We start from the raw sequence: 20,986 nt of genomic DNA, 5'->3' as shown, positions 1-20,986 counted from the left end.
CCAAATGCGCCGCTATTTTGTCCTTCATGATTGATTCCAACATTTTCCCCACTACTGATGTCAAGCTAACCGGTCTATAATTACCCGTTTTATCTCTCCCTTTTTTAAAAAGTGGTGTTACATTAGCTATCCTCCAGTCCATGGGAACTGATCCAGAGTCAATAGACTGTTGGAAAATGACCACCAATGCATCCACTATTTCTAGGGCCACTTCCTTGAGCACTCTAGGATGCAGACTATCAGGCCCCGGGGATTTATCATTTTCCCATCAATTTCCCTAACACAATTTCCCGCCTAATAAGGATATCCTTCAGTTCCTCCTTCTCACTAGACCCACTGTCCCTTAGTACCTTCGGAAGGTTATTTGTATCTTCCTTCGTGAAGACAGAACCGAAGTATTGGTTCAGTTGGTGTGCCATTTCTTTGTTCCCCATTATAATTTCACCTGAATCCAACTGCAAGGGACCTATGTTTGTCTTTACTAATCCTTTTCTCTTCATATATTTATAGAAGCTTTTGCAATCAGTTTTTATATTCCCTGCAAGCTTCCGCTCATACTCTATTTTCCGCCTCTTAATTAAACCCTTAGTTCTCCTCTGTTGAATTCTAAATTTCTCCCAGTCCTCAGGTTTGTTGCTTTTTCTAGCAAATTTATATGCTTCTTCCTTGGCTTTAATACTATCTTTAATTTCCTTTGTTCGCCATGGTTGAGCCACCTTCCCAGTTTTATTTTTTTTTAAACTCTTGGGCAGGGTTGGGGTCTCCAAGTAATTGTAAAAGCATTGTTTAAAATTCTGGCAGCTACCCTACTCTCAACTGAAGCATTTTTCATCCTGATGACCTGAATTTCTAGCATTGCTAAGAGCAGTCTATATTGCTGGTGGTCACCGGACCTCCAGTTACATGCATCAATTGCTCAGACTGATATCCTCTGCAATTAATGTCTGCAGGCAATTCAGATGATGTAGTTATAGCTATACAATTGTTAAAGACATGACAGAATTGGTAAACAGAAACAGCTCCAGTTTTGTACTTTCTGCTCCTCTGGGTGAAAATCTTCTTCATTTCTTCATCACCTATGGATGTTAGACTACAGGCTTGGGTCAGAAAATTGGGCGCCTAAATCTGTGCAACCGATTTGTGGGACGCCTGATTTTTAGTTTGAGGTCAAAAAAGGAGGTTGTGTTACTGTCAAGTGCGGACCTCGTGTAAATACTTGCATGACCTGGACAAGGTCTTATACTAAAGAAGAGGAGTTTGTGATGGGCCAACAATTACACATGCAACAACCCCCGAAGTGTTTTGGTCACGCCTGTCATCACCTTGGGACATGGTGTTTGTCGGCTGTTTTGTGCATAGCTGGCTATCAGACAAGGTCTGTCTTTATCACCTCGATAGGATAGTTGATATTTTAATGTGGGGGGGGAAATTTAAAATACTGTATATACTCGCGTATCCTACGATCTCACGTATCATGCGACCCCTAAATTTTTGTCCCCAAAACATGATTTTTTTCATATATCTCATGTATCATGCAAGTCACTTTTTTGAGATACCAGATGCCACTAGGCTAGGCTTTCAAACAAGTTTAACAAGTACCCAACACGTAACAAGTACCCTAACACATAACAACGATCGAATACAGACCTTAACAACCGAATCATGAAACATCGAGTGGATTCTGTTGTGAAAGCTGTTCGCAAATCGAACACCGATATAGCAATCATTCCAGCTGGCTTGACTAGCGTCGTTCAGCCACAGCCTCCACTGTGTTTGCAGGTAAAAGAAGCATGGGCTGAGATAGATGGAGCCTCTAATAATGCAGCAAACGTCAGAGGGAGTTGTGGGTGGCGATCTCTAGACCACAGCAAAGATACAGTACAAGTGACAATAGAGGCTGCAATCCAGCCCAGGAGATACCTGCCGAGATTCAGCGTGGATACGGTCTGCTTAACAGCCTAACAGCCTAATCTTGGCCAGCACTTCACACCCGCAAATTTTGTATCTCGCGTATCATGCGACCCCCCAAATTTAGGTTACAATTTAGGTCTTCAAAAGTCGCATGATACGCGAGTATATACGGTATGTGGATTTTAAGAATATGCTCTGAAACAGTTTACAGATAAAACAGTAACTTTAGCGAGATTCCACACTGCCAGCACAGCCTCACGCATAAGGTCCACACTTGTCAGTAACACGAGCTTCTTTTTTCACTTCTAGGCAGGCTGCCACAAAGTTTAGACACCTTCCACACAATCACCTGTAGACAGGGATGGCTCTTCCTGTAGAAGTGAAGGTTATCGCAGCATGAAGCTTTTGTGCTGCCAAATCCTTCCAAGCCAGCGCAGGAGACATTTGCCTTATCAAACAGTCTACATTGCATACGGGCATCAAGCAAATGATAACTGCTATATGTGTAAGGAGAAACACTTCCATTTCTTCTGCTGTGGAAAGAAGGCATCAGCTAGACAGAGTGTACAACTTTCACCATATGCCAGGATTTCCCTCAGATCCTATTCTTGATCTGCCTCAACCATCTTCAAGAATAGTGTGCCATGCAGCTTTAGGCGCAAGAAGTGTGCACAAAAAGGCAATGGGTGTGCAGTGCTTCAAATGGTAACTTCCAACGGGTGTGGGAGTTCCCAATTTAAGTTTGCTGATAACAAAAACAGGATGAAGGTTTGCACGTAATTCTGGTAAGATGCAGCATCCATGACACAAACCTGGGACTGCATTGATTCTGTTAGCAACTTCCCTCCATCGAGTTGGTGCCCATGCTTTTAGTGGAGGGTGACCTACAGCCCTAAATAGAGCTATCTCCTTTGGTGCACCTCTTGCATCATCATAAGGAGCAGTGTTGTCCATTGTGCAGTTGTGAAAAATTGGGTCCACTTTTCTGCTACCACCCCAGTAATAGTGACTAAAAGGTTCTGCCGTAACGAATTTTACACTCCCCTGCCGAGCATGCTACTCGCCAAGGTCTTCGGACACGACTCCTGCAAGACTTGGTGGACTGTCTCACTCCTGTGCTGGAATCGCAAAATTGTCGTTAATTGTTTTCAGCCAAGTGCATGTGGAGGCGATATGGCCCAGGGAGTATCTGTTTTTAAATTGGGTTAAACATAGATTAGCGACCTGCTATTTTAAAATATTGGCTGAAGTTTGGAGCGGTTTCATTCCCACACTTCCTGAATGTGAGAGTATGAATCCTCTGCTTGTTGGCTAAACACAGTGAACCACATTGGACCATCAAGAATGTGCGCAAGCAGTAACAGCGGAGACATGAAGAAGCAAATCATTACTGACCCTAGTGCATTCCTGGCACCCTGATAAACCAAGAGCCTTGATTTAATTGAAACAACGCTGCAGACTGTTGGAGGAAGAATAAAAGAGAAGTGAAATATTTGGCAGTGTCTTGTGAGAATGTTTCTTGGCACTGTGTTCCCCTTGCTCATATCCTACAGCCGTGACCTTTCTTCAACAAGGGTCAGAAGCAGCAGTTTGCTGGGAGTTCTCCAAGACTAGTTTGTATAAGTACACTCACATACAAGAGTCTCGGGCTGTGCTGGTTTGTAATGAGCATCAATGCAGAGAAAAGCAGGCTATAGAAGCTCCAGCAATATTGTGCTTGGTAAGCACAGCACCATATCCTCTTTCTTTGACTTGCGTGTCACCGCAGCACAATTTGAAAGCACTTTTAAAAATAAGCATTGATTTAAATCTGTAGTTCCCCCAGCCCCCAATCCCCACCCCGAGCACTACTTCCCTGGTACCACTGTTGGAAACAGAATTTTTCTTAATTTTGATTAGGATTCATTATTTTTAAACATTTCTTTTCTTGCCCTTTCTATCCCAAACACTTCTGAAAGCACTAACTCCTTCTGGGATATGGCTGCTCAGGCAGTGGGCAGCCTCTGGTACCAAGTGCCCGTTTTTAATGTTTGAGCCGAGACATGTTTGATCATGGAAAGCTTCACAGTCCTCACCACATGTCCATACAAGAGCAGATTTCAACATGGGCCACTGAGGTAGAGATCGGTAGCGAGAACCCTGGACGATTTTCCTTCCTTACCCCAGTTATATCTCCCCTACTTCTGTCCTAGCTGAGATCAGCTAAGGATAGATGGAGTTGGAACCCTTAACATCGTTGAGTTCGGATTAGTACTATGTAGGGTATTTACTAACTCGGCTGTTGAAGGAACTCGGATTTTAAATCCATTTTTAATATCCTACACGCCCCCCCCTCCAATTATGTTTCTGTGCATAGTTTCCCTATTGAAAGAGCAAGTAGACTTCTGCCTAAGTCCCACTTGAGCTGCCCATAAGGAGGCAAATTAGAGTAGTGAATGTTGATTTTCTGTTAGCATGGACTCCGGCTGTGGATCTGCAGAAATTTCCCTTGCGTACATAGTAACTAGAAGTTGGCGGTATAAGATGATGGTGTTGCTGTGGTTCTGCACTCAGGCAATTGGTTGTGTTTGCATCAACCTCACAGCAGGCGAATCATAGTGTGAGTGGCATGGTCAAACAGTTCGGATTTAGGTGTGTGATACAATAGACTGCCAATGCTCACTATCTAGGCGGACACATAATGAATGACCTCTTTGGCAAGGCCGTCATCATCATCGGCAGTCCCTCGAAATCGAGGAAGACTTGTTTCCACTCAAAGTGAGTTCTCAGGTAACTACAGTCCAATAGGGAATTACAGTCTGTGTCACAGGTGGGACAGACAGTCATTGAAGGAAAGGGTGGGTGGGGAGTCTAGTTTGCCGCACGCTCCTTCTGCATGCTCTCGGCGACGAGACTCTAGGTGCTTAGCGCCCTCCTGGATGCTCTTCCTCCACTTAGGGCGGTCTTGGGCCAGGGATTCCCAGGTGCCAGTGGGGATGTTGCACTTTATCAAGGAGGCTTTAAGGGTGTCCTTGAAATGCTTCCTCTGCCCACCTGGGGCTCGGTTGCCATGTAGGAGTTCCAAATAGAGCGCTTGTTTTGGGAGTCTCTTGTGCATGCGGACGATGTGGCCTGCCCAACGGAGCTGGTCGATTGTGGTCAGTGCTTAGGTGCTGGGGATGTTGGCCTGATCGAGAACACTGACGTTGGTGCGTCTATCCTCCTAGTGGATTTGCAGGATCTTGCGGAGGCAGCGCTGGTGTATGTGGTCCACGTCTCTGAGCCATATAGGAGGGCGGGGATCACTGCTGCCCTGTCGACCATAAGCTTGGTGCCAGATTTGAGGTCCTGGTCTTCAAAGACACTTCCTCAGGCGACCGAAGGCTGCGCTGGCACACTGGAGACGGTGTTGGACCTCGTCGTCTATGTCTGCCCTTGCTCATAGTAGGTTCCCCAAGGTACTTTGCAGACAACACCCATTGAACCATACCCACTGATTCAGAAGGTGGCAGGGAGGGGGTGGTGGGAAATGGAGGGACAAAAAGTAAGATTAAAAGCAGGTACAGGTACAATGTCCGAAATCCGTAGTCCTCAGGACTAAGTCCGTGCTAGTTTTTGGATGTTTCCAGATTTTAGACAAGAAAATCAATAGTCTGAAATACGGAATCCTCGACTGAATCTGTGCTGGATTTTGGGTTTTCTCAGATTTCGGATCCGGCCTCTCGCCGATCCATGCTGCTCCTCGCCGGTGCTGGGCTTTTTAACCAGTTTCCTTGACCCTTGCTGCCATAAGAGCACACGAACACAAGAAATAGGAGCAGGAGTGGGCCATTTGACCCCCTCGCGTCTGCTCCGCCATTTAATAAGATCATGGCTGATCTGATCATGGACTCGGCTCCACTTCCCTACCGATCCCCATAACCCTTTATTCCCTTATTGCTAAAAAATCTGTCTATTACCGTCTTAAATATATTCAAAGACCCAGCCTCCACAACTCTCTGGGGCAGTGAATTCCACAGATTTACAACCCTCTGGGAGAAGAAATTCCTCCTTGTCTCAGTTTTAAATGGGCAGTCCCCTTATTCTGAGACCATGTCCCCTAGTTTTAGTTTCCCCCATGAGTGGAAATATCCTCTTTGCATCCACCTTGTCGAGCCCTCTCATTATCTTATATGGTTTGATAAGATCACCTCTCATTCTTCTGAACTCCAATGAATATAGACCCAACCTACTCAACCTATCTTCATGTCAACCCCCTCATCTCCGGAATCAACCTAGTGAACCTACTCTGAACAGCCTCCAATGCAAATATATCCTTTCTTAAATATGGAGACTAAAACTGCACGTAGTACTCCAGGTGTGGCCTCACCAATACACTGTACAGTTGTAGCAGGACTGTGTTGCTTTTATATGCTATTCCCCCTTGCAATAAAGGCCAATATTCCATTTGCCTTCCTTCTTACTTGCTGTACCTGCATACTAACCTTTTGTGTTTCATGCACACGGACCCCCAAGACCCTCTGTACTGCAGCACTTTGCAATTTTTCTTCATTTAAATTATAATTTTCTTTTCTATTTTTTCTGCCAAAGTGGATAACCTTACATTTTCCCACATTATACTCTATCTGCCAAATGTTTGCCCACTCACTTAGCCTGTCTATATCCCTTTGCAGATTTTTTGTGTCCTCCTCACAATTTGCTTTCCCACCCATCTTTGTGTCATCAGCCAGCTTGGTTACATTACACTCGGGCCCTTCATCCAAGTCATTAATATAGATTGTAAATAGTTGAGGCCCCAGCACCGATCCCTGTAGCAGCCCATTAGTTACTGTTTGCCAACCGGAAAATGATCTGTTTATCCTGACTCTTTTTTCTGTTAGTTAGCCTATCCTCAGTCCATGTAAATATATTACCCCCAACCCCGTGAACTTTTATCTTGTGCAGTGACCTTTTATGTGGCACCTTATCGAATGCCTTCTGGAAATCCAAATACACCAAAACCATTGGTTTCCCCCTTATTCACCCTACTCGTTACATCCTCGAAGGCCTCCAGCAAATTTGTCAAACATGATTTCCTTTTCATAAAACCATGTTGACTGTACTTGATTGAATTATGCTCTTCCAAATGTCCTGCTACTGTTTCCTTAATAATGGATTCCAGCATTTTCCCAGCGACAGATGTTCGGCGAACTGGTCTATAGTTTCCTGCTTTCTGTCTGTCTCCTTTTTTAAACAGGGACGTTAAATTTGCGGTTTTCCAATCCGCTGGGATCTCCCCAGAATCCAGGGACTTTTGGTAGATTACAACCAATGCATCCACTATATCTGTAGCCACTTCTTTCAGGACCCTAGGATGCAAGCCATCGGGTCCAGGGAACTTGTCCGCCTTTAGTTCCATTATTTTACTGAATACTACTACTTTAGTGATAGTGATTGTATTAAGTTCCTCCCTCCCAATAGCCCCTTAATTATCCCCTATTGGGAGGTTTTTAGTGTCTTCGACTGTGAAGACTGATACAAACTATTTGTACAAAGTCTCTGCCATTTCCCTGTTCCCCATTGTTAAAATCCCCAGTCAAATCCTCTAGGGGACCAACATTTACTTTAGCCACTCTCTTCCTTGCAGAAACTCTTACTATCTGTTTTTATATTTCTTGCTCGTTTACTTTCATAATCTATCTTCCCTCTCTTTATTTTTTTTTAGTCGTTCTTTGCTGGCTTTTAAAAGTTTCCCAATCCTCTGGCCTTCTACTAGTCTTGGCCTTGTTTTCAATTTGATACCATCCCTTATTTCTTTATTTAGCCACAATGGTTATCCCTTCTCATACAGCCTTTCCTTCTCATTGGGATATATTTTTGTTGAGAGTTATGAAATTTCTCCTTAAATGTCTCCCACTGCTCATCAACCGTCCCACGCTTTACTCTATTTTCCCAGTCCACTTTGGCCAACTCTGCTTTCATATCTTTGTAGTCTCCTTTATTTAAGCTTAGAACACTGGTTTGGGATCCAACTTTCTCACCATGTTATGGTCACTCATTCCCAGAGGATCCTTTACTAGGAGATCGTTTATTAATCCTGTCTCATTACACAGTACAAGATCTAATAGTCTGCTCCCTGGTTGGTTCTGCAATGTACTGTTCAAGGAAATTATCCCGGATGCACTCTATGCTCTATGAACTCTTTCTCAAGGCTACCCTGGCCAATTTACCTTGTCCAATCAATGTGAAGATTAAAATCTCCCATGATTACTGCTGTTCCTTTTTTCCAAGCCTCCATTATTTCTTGATTTATACTCCGTCCAACAGTTCAACCTACTGTTAGGGGCCTATAGACTACACCCACCAGCGAATTTCCCCCCCTTATTCCTTATTTCCACCCAAACTGATTCAACATCTTGATTCTCTGAGCCAATATCGTTTCTCACTAATGCACTGATCTCATCTTTTATTAACAGAACTGCGCCACCTCCTTTTCCTTTCTGTCTGTCCTTCCGAATTGTCAAATACCCCTGAATACTTAGTTCCCAGCCTTGCTCGCCTTGCAACCACGTCTCTATAATGGCTACAGATCATACCCATTTGTATCTATTTGTGCCGTCAACTCATCTATTTTGTTACAAAAGCTGCGTGTATTCAGATAAAGAGCATTTAAATTTGTTTTTTTTACCCTTTTTTCCTGCTTTGACCCCACTTTCTGATTCACTTTTATGTTTTTACATTCTGTCCCTTCCTGTCACGCTCTGGTTTTCATTTCCCTCAGTGCTACCCTGCTCTATTGCCTTCTCCTTATTCTTTGACTTCTTAAATTTTTGTTCAGCTGCACTCTCCCCCCACAATTTAGTTTAAAGCCCTCTCTGCAGCCCTAGTTATTTGATTTGCCAGGACCCTAGCCTCAGCACGGTCTAAGTGGAGTCCGTCACAACAGAACAGCTCCCTCTTACCCCAGTACTGGTGCCAGTGCCCCATGAACCAAAACCCATTTCTCCCACACAAGTCTTTGCCTGTGTTTAACTCTCTGATCATATTTACCCTGTGCAAATGTTGACCGCCTCAAAAATGTCAAGTTTTCGGACAATAATTCCGGACGCTATGCGCAAAATGTCCGTTTTTGGATAATTCCTGTTTTCAGAGTTCCGGATTCGGGACGTTGCACCTGTAATTCAGTCATGCATTGCATATTAGACTTGTTCATACGTGAAGCAAGCGGACACGCGTGATCAACAAGTATTTTTTGAGTATTAGAGATTTGTATCGTTGAGTGGTTTCAGCACAGGAACTTGGTACTGTTCACCTCCCCACATCTCATGTCCAAACTGTTGCCGTAAAAACATGAGATAAGAATTCCTCTGGCTGCTGTGGGCAACAGTTTTGTTAAGAACCTGTTTACAGTTTCTCTACAGACTCCAAACAAGGGAAATCTTCACAGACGTTGTTACCCATAGTGAGCAGTGGAATTCTAACGTCACACTCTGTAGCATCAGACACGTAACAGTCCTTTACCATACTTTATTGAATATATACCGTTTTCAAAATTAAGAAGGCTAGGTGCTGGAAACCAGCAAATCTGAACATTATCAGAAAAGCTGAGGTAGATCAGGAAGTAGTAATTGGGTGCTCCCAATCTTGGGTTTCAAAAGCCTGTTGATTGTAGCACATTGCCGCTTGAAAGCAGTGATAAGCTACAACATTACAGAAATTGATGTGTATAATATGTGTAATAATTCAAAACTAACGACAGATGCATGTATACAGAATATAATTCATTGTTATCTATGTAAATAATGAACTGTTGCTCTGCGATTATGAACCAATGAGATTTAACTCTGGCTTACATAGAAGGGAAACCACAGATTTAAACATCGGGAGAGCAGCTCAGAGCTTGAAGATTTTTGCATCAAATTTGTCTGGCACAGACCTGACCCTGCAGTTTCAGTCGAGAGAAACCAAGACCTATTGTTAGTTTCACAAAGGCTCCTGATGGAATGATGGAATCCATGTCATAGCCAGTTGAGCTAATAGGCTATATGTACACTTTTCTTTTTGAGGGATGTGATTTTGATTTGTGACTATGATTAAGGCCTTTTCAATGCTGTGGCTGGGACTGAAACCTGATTGGAGAGATTCAAACACGGAGTTGCAAGAAAGAATGGAACAGATTGGAAGCCAACAGCATGTTCAAGAACTTTGGAGAGTTAGGAGTTAGGGTGGTAGTTTGCAAGGACAGAGGGGTGAGGGTAGATTTTTTTTTAAATCTCAATACTCCTGTGAAACACTTTGGGACATTTCACTACAGTAAAGACACTATATAAATACAAGTTGTCGTTGCTGTTATTTTGAGAAAGGGGTGAAGATGGATGTTTTGAAAGGGAGGGGGACAGTACCGAAGGAGAGGGAACCATTTATAATGTTGGCTAGCATGGGTGGCAAGGATGGCAGTTGGACAGTCAACAGTTTAGTGGTATGGGGTCAACAGAATAGGAAGTGGGTCTCATGGAGAGGGCATTAATGGAGATGGGAGAGAAGTAAAAATAACACAGGGCTAGGGCAGGATGGAACTTGGGTGGAGGGCGGGTTTGGCTTAGTGGGCAAGGGGAAGGAGGGAATGCAGCAAAGGCAACTGAAGAATGGTTTCAATCTTAGTGTCAAAGATGGCCACGAGTGTCTTGCACTTGTTGGAGGTGAGGGTGGATGGGGCGGAAATGGGGGTTTAAGGAGACAGTTGATAGTGGAGAAAAGGAGTTAGGGGGTTATCTTTGCTTTCTAAGATGGTCCTGGAGTAGAAAGTACTTTGGCAAAAGAAAGCAGCACCCATTTGTGCTTGATGTAATCCAGCCAGATCTGCTGATGGACAATTAAACCAGTTGTGCACCAGATACTCTCAGATCAAATAATTCAGAGCAGTGTGACAGCAACTTGGAATCCAATCCACAGTGAAAAACCTTTCCAACATTTTACTTTGCAACGACTGCAACAATTTGTAGAAGTGGTGGAGACTAAGCAGGAAGTTAGTGTTTAACCAAAGGCATGGCCACAGAGGTAAGTTTTGAAAAGGCTTTAGAAAGTCAGAAAAACGGTAGAAAGGCAGAGGATTAGGAGGAGAATTCCAGAGAGCAAGAATGTTCTGATTACAGGATGATCACAGGTTACTTGACCGCAGTGAGGAGGGTCATGCGCGCAGACTAGAATTGGAAAAGCACAGCATGCATGGTGGCATGCTGGAGAACACCACACATTTAAGGTGGAACAAGTCCATGGAGGGTTTAAACACGAGATTTTAAAGTGGATGTGTTGCAGTAAGGGAGCCAAGGATAAGCAGAAGGGTGATGGGTATACGGATCCTGGGATAAGTTATGGGGTGCAATACTCTGGATGATTTTGAGTCTATGTAGAGTCGAGATGGGGAGGTCATTGAGAATATTGGAAAAATTTGACCTTGAGGTGGCAACGGCATGGATGAGGTTTTGAGCAGCAATGAGGCTGAGTAGAAGTATAGGCAAGCGATATTCCAGAGGCGCAAAGTGAGCATGCTTTCACTGGATTGGATCTACAGTTTGAGGCCAAGTTCAGACTTGAACAGGGTACTGTGTCTACGCATCCGAGAGTTCATTCTGAGTGAACACTCAGAAGGAAGAAGCAATTACCTGAGCTGCTAAGTTTCTGCAGGAACCAAGCTGGGTAGCTTCAATGTTGTTGAGTTGGCGGAGATTCACAGCCAGTATAGTGCAATATGGCACTGTGCACATGAATGTGTGCAATTCTGTCATAGAAGAAGATCAGACATTACTGTTATCATTACAATGTTAGTAACTGAAAGATTTTATACATAAATATCTCCAGCTCCTCCTGGTCAGTAAGAAACCTTACTGGGCCTCTCATGGCCCTAGCTCATGTTCCCAGTAAGTTTGGCCTGGCGGGAAAGCCACCGCTGCTCCCGGCTCAGACTTCAGTCGAAACCCGATCAGCATTTTTAAAAAGGACCCGCTAGCTTTGGGAATGTGTCCTTGCTGCCAGTCGGCCAGATCAGGTTGGGAATGGAGTGGGTATGTCCCCTGTACGTGGACCTGGTTTAATACGGCAGGTTTAAATTCTGCTCACTGAGTATAGGTATGGTGTACTATTGTTACATATAATCAGTTAAAAATCTTACGGATGACATGCACTTCCTGTTTATATATTTTACCTCTGTCATGATTTTGAATCATGCTTTTTTGTTTCAGTGAAACTTAACTGTTAATATTTGTAATACCCATTTGCAGGTCAATCTTTATAATGGAAAAATTGGATCTCAATACGTCAACTTTTTGTTGTCATGATTTGTTGGTGAACTAATTGAACAACTCAAAATACATTCAGAACAAATTTCAGATGCCATTTTTTTCTCAGCAACTGAAATTGTTATAAAATAAAATACGAACCTAGATTTTTAAAAATTATATAAATTCACAACACCATGATAACATTTTCCCATGGAATTTATTTTTGTGACTTTTAATGACTTCCATGACATTTCTATTTGAAGGCCTGAGTTGCTCCCTAAAGCTTGGTTTTGGACTTGATATTTTTGCCCATATCAGTGACTGCTGATGACAGATGCTGCAGTTTGAGTCTGTGCAGTGTGTACAGTGCATGAGAATGCATCAGTAGCATTCAGCTAACCAATTGAGAGATTTCTTCTCTGTCTCTGATAAAAATTATTTGGTTCTTTTTCCAAATTATTTAGAGAAAACTAGAAGGCAGATTTCAAATGTTTTATTGAGGTAAAATTTATGTTGAGTGTTTTTATTTACATGGCGAGGTGTTTTAAGTGTGTCTGTGTGTGTCTGTGTATTTGAATGGAAGATAAAGGCTATAAGGATAGAGTCTGTTGCCTACTCTAATCAGCAGCCTTAGCTCCGTCTGCTTTAATCAGTGACCGAGGTCTTACCCCTCTAATCAACAATCTAGGTCTCTGAGTCAGGAAGTTCCATGTCACAAATTGAGCACATAATTAGGCTTGATACTTCAGTGCAGTGCTGAGGGTGTGCTGCATTGTAGGAAGTGTCATCCTTCAGGCGAGATGTCTGTCTGTTTAGGTGCGCCTTAAAGATCCCATAATTACATTCCAATAGGCATGGGGACGTCTCTGTGCCTTGACCAGCATTCCTCCCTTGCCCAACACGAGCAAAGATAGATTAGCTGGTATTCATCTGATTGTTGTTTGAGAGATCTTGCTGTATGCAAAATGGCTACCTCATTTCCCTGGATAACAACAATGACAGCACTTCAAAATAATTTATGTGGAACACTATGGATATTCCTGAGAGACATGATAAGGTGTTGTATAAATGCAAGTTCTGTCTTACTAAGTGGAGTGTTTGTAATTTATTTAGCTTACATACGAGTAGTGCCCACTCGTGCCAAATTCAGCTCACTTGTACTGTGGGATAGATTGAGCAACGCCTGAACATGTTTCACAACTTCTGATGCCATTGTCACAAGTGTGCATTGCATATATATACATATATAAATGTATATAGGCAACCAATCTGTGGACATTTATTGAACATGCCTAAAGTACTGTGGCTGTTTTTTTCTGTCAGAATATTGGAGCAGAAAACCACAATAAGCTCCACAGGGTCGTTGTGTGCCGAAAGATCAATAGCCTTTGTTTGTGCTCATTGATTGTTGGCCTCCAACCCAGAGAGTGAGCTTCTGCCTTCATTATTGAACAATTACTAGAATGCAAAATGTATCCCAGTAGCAATTGCTCTCAAACAAGTTATGCTGTGTGGTTGCGGATTAATGCGGGTACAACTGCTGTGTTGGAAAACTCTTCTGGTGCTTCAGTGTTGTGTCGCAGAGAGATCTCAGCTGGTTTTCCTGAGCCTTTCAGCCCATGTAATCTCTCAAAATTACATGTTTTTTGAGAACACACAATATAAATAGATGACTATTTCCTTAAGGCTATGTTATCCAAGTTCTTCAGCTGAAATCCCAGTGGCTATTGTTCATGCCTCGTGTCTTCAGTCTGGCTAGAAATGCAATTTACTGATGATCCACTCCCTCCACTCAGGAGCTTGGTCTCGATACTGGAGCTGTGCATTGTTGTGCTTGCTTTGCAAAATTTAATTGTGGATGCTTTCAATATACACATTAACATGACACAATATTCTGTCAAATACATTATTGAAGGCCTCCCTCTCACTTATTGGGAAACTGTGTAAAACACCACCTTGATAAAACATGCCCCACTATAACAATCTCTGGTATACCGCAAACCTCTTAAATGTAACAACAACAACTTGTATTTATATAGCGCCTTTAATGTAGTGAAACGCCTCAAGGCGCTTCACAGGAGTATTACAAGATGCAACATTTGACGCCAAGCCGCATACGGAGAAATTAGGGCAGGTGACCAAAAGCTTGGTCAAAGAGGTATGTTTTAAGGCTAGTCTTGAAGGAGGAAAGAGAGAGAGAGGTTTTGACAGGGAGTTCTTGGGACCTAGGCAACAGAAGGCGCAACCACCAATGGTTGAACGATTATAATCAGCGATGCTCAAAAGGGCAGAATTAGAGGAGCGCAGACATCTGGGGGTGGGGTGGGGTTGTGGGGCTGGAGGAGATTAAAGAAAGGTGGATATAACACTGTGACATACTCTCCAACCCTCACTGCAACAATTTGAAATGCTCCATACCATTCATTGTAACACTTTCTGATTACATCCCACAATATAAAACTGAGTGCTGCACAAGGTCGGGGGGGGGGGGGGTGGTGGTGGAGTTTATGATGTTTCACATGGCTCTGTAATGCGGTTTGTTGGAGTTGATGTATGGGGTTTTTTTTAACACGTGTTTACTCAAATGTTTTTTCAAGTGTGTAACACTGTTTCCTGCCTTGGTGACATTCACTAGCAGTCCTCATGATGTGCTCCTGGGCAGCTGCTGTACTGCATGTCATGTTGAATTCCATTTATTTTATGTACATTTCACTGGCAGAATGCCGCACAGATGTGACATTATATTGCTCAAACGGAAATAAAGCCATTAAAGATAGGAGTGTAAATAGAGATTGAGAACTGTAGAGAGATATATATTGGACTTTGTAAATGGAAGTGCAACAGAGTTTTACTGTAATGGAGCACTGAAGGGGTTCTGGCACTCAGTGCCACAGAGACGTAGGAAGTGGGATCGTGTCTGGTCTAAGCTGCGAAATAAGTTCATCCACAATGGACAGATGCTAGCTGTGAAATTTTGAATCTTTTGCCACTTACCTGATTCTTGTTAATTGCATAATCATGGCCAGAGGTGGAAAGCTGTATCTGTCACAAGATGCAGGGAACAGCCAAGCGAGATTGGTGTATTCTTCCTCTCTTTTTCTTATCCGCTTTTCCATCTTCCTCTCTCTCTTTCCATGTCTGCCGTGGCGCAGTTGGTGGCACTCTTGCCTCTGAGTCAGAAGGTTGTGGGTTCAAGTCCCACTCCAGAGACCTGAGGTCACAATCGAAGGTGATGCTGCACTGCAGTACTGGGGGAATGCGGCACTGTCAATGGTGCCGTCTTTCAGATGAGACGTAAAAGATCCCATGGCATTATTTCAAAGAAGAACAGGGGAGTTTTCTCTGGTGTCCTGTGTCCTGGCCAATATTTGTCCCTCAACCAACATCACTAAAACAGATTATCTGATTATTATCAAATTGTTGCTTATAGGACCTTGCTGTGCGAAATTTGGCTGCCAAGTTTCCTGCTTTATAACAGTGACTACACTTCAAAAAATACTTAATTGGCTGTAATGCGCTTTGAGACAGCCTGAGGTCATGAAAGGCGCTATATAAATCCAAGTATTTTTCTTTATTTCTCACTAACATTAAAATTCTTCCCCCCCCCCCCCCTCCCCTCCAAAGCTATCGTGCTTTTGTTTTGCGGCATCAGGAATTGCCGGCTAGTACATACACACAGGAGATGGCAGTCCTCAGGTGAAAGGTTTCCTGCAGAGACGCCTGCTGTGTGTTGAAGAGTTGCTAAGGTTGGATCTGAGACATGCTGCCAAGCAATCTTCTTTCAGTTAGAGCGGAGAAACCTGAAGGACAGGCATTCCTTGGTGGTGTTGGTGGGTTTTCCTGATTTACGAGTGCAAATCCGACAAGAATTGAGGCTGATATCCATTAGGCTGGATCTCTCCCGATATTTAACCGCCCTGTTTTTCACTCTTATTTCCAGCAGCTGCAGGAAAAGCCTGCCCTTTATTGGGCAGTTTCATGCACTATTCACCCCATTTGCTCCATTTCCTTTTCTCTTCCCATATAAAACCGTGTCCAGAGTTGCTGCCTACCTTGGAGATAGCAGAAGAGCAGCAGAGCAGCCTGTTCATTGCAGCAGGTTTTGGTAATTTTATGAGATTCGTTTTTTTTTAAATGGTAGCCAAATACTTTATACTCTTTTATACTATTTGCTGTGGGGCTCCCATTTCCCTCTTCTCCTCACCCGTTCATACAGGGCACAGTGGGCTTCCCAATGGGAAATTGCCCATAGCAGATAGCACGACACCTACCCTCACATACCCGCACCCCAGAATATGCAGGGAGAGGCACTCGCACCTGCGTATGTCAGAGGAGCAATGCCTGCAGTTTACAAAGGAAGCTGAAACTGTGTTCTTTCAGTAATTGCAGCCCGACCTACATCGCATCTCCACCACAGACACGGCACTCCTAGTGGTTTGTCAAGGTCGCTGGAAGCCAGAAAAAAAACACCCTTCTTTAATCTGGTAACACAAAGCCTCTTAGGCAGCAATCCGTGGAAGATTGTCCTTGGGGCCTCTCATTGGGGGACTTCTTTGTGGCTGTCCTGGAGCTGCTACATCATTTGTGGTGGACTGCAAAGCTGCAAGTGTGTCAGCTGTGGCTCAGTGGGTAGTACATTCGCCTCTGAGCCACAAGGTTGTGTGTTCAAGTCTCACTCCAGGGACTTGAGCACATAAGCCTAGGTTGACACTCCAGTACAGTGCTGAGGGAGTGTTGCACTGTTGGAGGTGCCGTCTTTCGGATGAGACGTTAAACCGAGGTCCCGTCTGCGCTCTCAGGTGGACATGAACAATCCCATGGAGCTATTTTGAAGAAGAGCAGGGGAGTTATCCCCGGTATCCTGGCCAATATTTATCCCTCAAATCAGCATAACAAAAATATTGCTGTTTGTGGGAGTTTGCTGTGCGCAAATTGGCTGCCGCGTTTCCCATATTGCAACGTGGCTACACTCCAAAAATACTTAATTGGCTGTAAAGCACTTTGAGATATCCGGTGGTCGTGAAAGACACTATATAAATGCAAGTCTTTCTTTTTTTCAAATCCATCCTCCACTGTACTCTTGCATGCTGCTAGTAGGTCTCTTCACTCGAGCTTGCGTCTGCATTACACCACAGTCTTCAGTGCCTGCACCAAGTCATTCCCCCAAGTAGATGAGTCTGAGCTTGTGCATGTGACAGATTGAGTGAGTAGCAACACTTGATGCTTTTAAAAACAGGACCAAGAATTACATAGAAATTCATCAACATAGGCGGTCCCTCGAAAAGAGGATGACTTGCTTCCACGCCAAATAAAAAGGATGAATCCACAGGGGTTTCGAAGAAGAACCTGAACTACATCCTCAAGGGTGGAAGATTGCCTGTGCGTGGATTTTTTTAACGTGTGGTGACCGTTGCACATCAGCCACCACACGGGCTTAACAGAGCTAGGTCTTGGTTCAGTAGCAAGGATTACCCAAGACAACTGGAGATCTGCTCTGCTGCACGGACCCAGTGCGCGCACACATCACAGTGTGGGCTGGCCCCTGGCCCTGAACTCACACCTCCCCTGGGACCCAATCACATCCCTCCACAATCTGTCACAGCTCCTTCGCCCTGACCTCACCGCTCCTGCTGTATCTGCCCACGCGCCAATCACTGACCTGGACCTTGCTGACGTCACCCTTCCCTGCCGTTGCCCTCCTGCCCCAGCTCGCGCTACTCCCTGAAATGGCACGCGAGCGGCCTGGGAGCAGCGTGGAAGCATGTCGCTCCTTTTATGGCCCCGACCTGCCGCTGATGGTCTCTCGCAGGTCGGGGCCTCCACGCTGCTCTGCTGGAGTACAGACTGCTGTGACACCCTGCAAGCCCCTTTCAACACTGGTAAACCTAGCCATGATGGCAGCACTAATAAAAATAGAAAATGCTGGAAATACTCAGCAGGTCAGGCAGCATTTCATCACTTTGAACACCAAGGTGTTTTTCTCATCTTCGTCAGTTTTTTTGGAGCTCTTTTAATCCTCGTACTTCCATCTCTTCTTTATAATGTAATCTCAGCCAAGAACTGGTCCAGCTCCCTGTTGAAGGCTTGCAGAGAGTTGGCACCCACCCCACCAGCCAGAAACACATTTCAGAGGCTCACTACGCTCTGCGAAAAGAAGAACCGCCGAAGAGTTGAAATTACAGCATGGAAATAGGCCATTTGGCCCAACAATCCATGTTCATGTTTAACCTCCACACAAGCAAATGTGCAACCTCACATTTCCTGATATTGAATTCCATTAAATGCACTTTTTACCCATTCCACCAGCTTACCATTATTACCTTTTGGTCCCTGGAACTATTTACGGTGCATCCTATTTTAATATTGTCTGCAAATTTAGAGCGAACTAGATCCCCAGGTTCTATAGATGAAGGTCTACGCAATCTGATCCTCTGGGGTGCATCATCCCAGTCCTCATGCCACCAGATGCTGCTCCTACTCATTCTCGCTGTGTGTGTTAACTAGTGCATTCTCTGCTGACTCACTCATTAACTCCCTCTGCATATGACGGGTTGGATGAGTGGCAACATACAGAGTGAAGTGCTCAGCCACCTCCAGAGGAGGAAAGGATGAGGAGAGGTTATAATGGTGGCCCAATGAGCAGGGTTCGAGTGTAATTTACAGTAGGAGTAACATGAAGATTTCAGGATACGTTTACTGACAGTTCAGCCAGTAGGATGAGAGAAGTAGGTGGTAATTAAAAACCCCAAACTAGCACTTGCCCTCTTACATTCCTGTCGCCAAGTCTCCCCAGGATTTGAAGTGCTTTTTTCTCAGCAGGTGAGATGTTTGGGGCTTCCCATCTTGCTTTCGGTTGTTATGGGCTGGCATATCTTTGGAAATGAATGTAAAAAGAGAGAGTTACCTATTATGTGGAGCAATAACCATGTGCCAGTATGCAACACGTAAGAAGTTGGAGCCATACGACTCCTCGAGCCTGCTCCACCATTGAATAAGATCAAGGCTGATCATCTACCTCAACGTCACTTTCCCGCCCTATCTCCATATCTCTTGATTCCCTTAGTGTCCAAAAGTTTATCGATCTCTGTCTTGAACATGCTCAACGACTGAATATCCACAGCCCTCTGGGGTAAAGAATTCCAAAGATTCACAGCCTCTCACCCATTTCCATCCTAAATGGTTGACCCCTAATTCCAGAGTTCTGAGTATGATGGCAGGTATGTGCAATATTCCACATGAGGCTTTTTGTCTGGTGGATGACCGAACACTTGCAGGTGAAGATTGGGAATGTTAAGGGCACCAGTTGATATTGGTGTAAAAAAATTTAAGTACTTTAGCACAGTGTAAGGGGAGGTTATTGTAAATGGGAGGCATGCTGTCTGTTCTGGTAAGGTCATTAAATTTTTTCCTGCACTCCCTGGCCATGCATCAGGTGGTAGAGTTAGCATTTGCTCCCCTGGCCACGTCCTTCCATTGACTCTAGGCATTGGTCCTTGGGATCCTGTGGTGCAGTGTGCTCGAGGGTTCCCCCTTCCCTACCTCACTTCCACTGTTCCATCTGACAACCTGTGGGTTCTATATTCCACTTGACACTTCTTTGATCTTTCTGTAATGCAGAAATAATTCTTGTGCACCCTTAAGCTGCTGGAGGTCTTCAAATTACTGTAGGGTCTGTGCTTATTACTTCAGCGGACAAGAGTTGCACCCTGTCCTAGTTTTTGGTCAGGGTGGATAGTGCCTGATGAGAAAATTCAAGCTTTGCCCAGTGAGGCTCACACACCATCTTGTGGCCAGTTAGAGAGCCACACCGACCCAGAATTTTGTCAGCTAGGGATGGTACAGGGAAAGGAAGAGAATAATTTCATAAGGCAAAATAAAAAATTGATAAGATTTTTGATATTCTTTCAAATTTCATATATTCTCTTCCAGAGATGCGTCATCCCATTGAGAAATTTTCAGGCAACGCTCTATTCCTCATTTCATTAGCCATCAGGGCAAATGTATTATCCTGGCCACTGAGCTGTATGACTTGGCCGGGTGTGCATGATATATTGGCATAAGGAGGCTGCCAGGACAGAAATGTCAGGTGCGGTGTCATGTCAGCTGGAGAGGGTGTTCTTGTTGGTTGCAGGGAGCTGTCAGGCAGGTTATCAGAAGGTTTCTGCCTTTGTCCGTGTCCGTGCCTCTGCCTGTACATCCACTGTTTCTCGTTCTTTGCCTGTGTCCGCACTTGCTCTATTATTCATGCCCTTGCCTATAGGTCCTTTTATCTGCTTGATTCTGCTTGTGCTTGTGCCAAAGTAGCTGACAACTCTGGCTGTGTAGGGGAATGACGCACACGCATTGGGAAAAACCTTTCTCCCTGTGTTGCAGGTTCAGTGTGCTCATCATTTAATTAGTAGTCCCAGCACCAACTCACTGAGTTGAAGAATATCCAGATGGGAATATGCCCATCTTCACAGAGCTCACATAATTATTTCAGAAGTGGAGTCCCGACTGACTGACTCAACAGTGAAGGCAAGTATAGGCCCGAGGGAGAATGAAATCTCTCCTCTGTTCTCTGTTGTGGGATTTTCTAGTGCTGATACTATTAACCTGTCACACAGAACCTGTAATACACTGCTCAATCACTTATGCTGTTACATGACCCCTTTCTCTCAGTGTCACTGCTGAAGATTATCACACAGAAAACAGCATCTTCTTTATTGGATCATACCGTACTGCAGTCTGGAATTATGAACCTTCAGGAACAATAATTTCCACTGAATATTTTTTGGAAATGATATCCTGACTCAGGATAAATAACTCACCTTGGATCTGACCACTTGTGCTATATAAAT

At 44.1% G+C, this 20,986-nt stretch overlaps 1 protein-coding gene across 1 annotated transcript in view; it reads left to right on the top strand.

The window, feature by feature from the left end:
* The window catches only part of grk3 (G protein-coupled receptor kinase 3), a 282,207-nt gene that overhangs the window by 128,527 nt on the left and 132,694 nt on the right, over window positions 1–20,986 (top strand). The gene's annotated exons all lie outside the window — the stretch shown is intronic.

Source organism: Pristiophorus japonicus, chromosome 8, assembly GCF_044704955.1.
Source record: "Pristiophorus japonicus isolate sPriJap1 chromosome 8, sPriJap1.hap1, whole genome shotgun sequence".
Lineage (NCBI taxonomy): Eukaryota > Metazoa > Chordata > Chondrichthyes > Pristiophoridae > Pristiophorus > Pristiophorus japonicus.
Note: the sequence above shows the minus strand (reverse complement) of the source record. Positions and strands in the feature narration are given on the sequence as shown.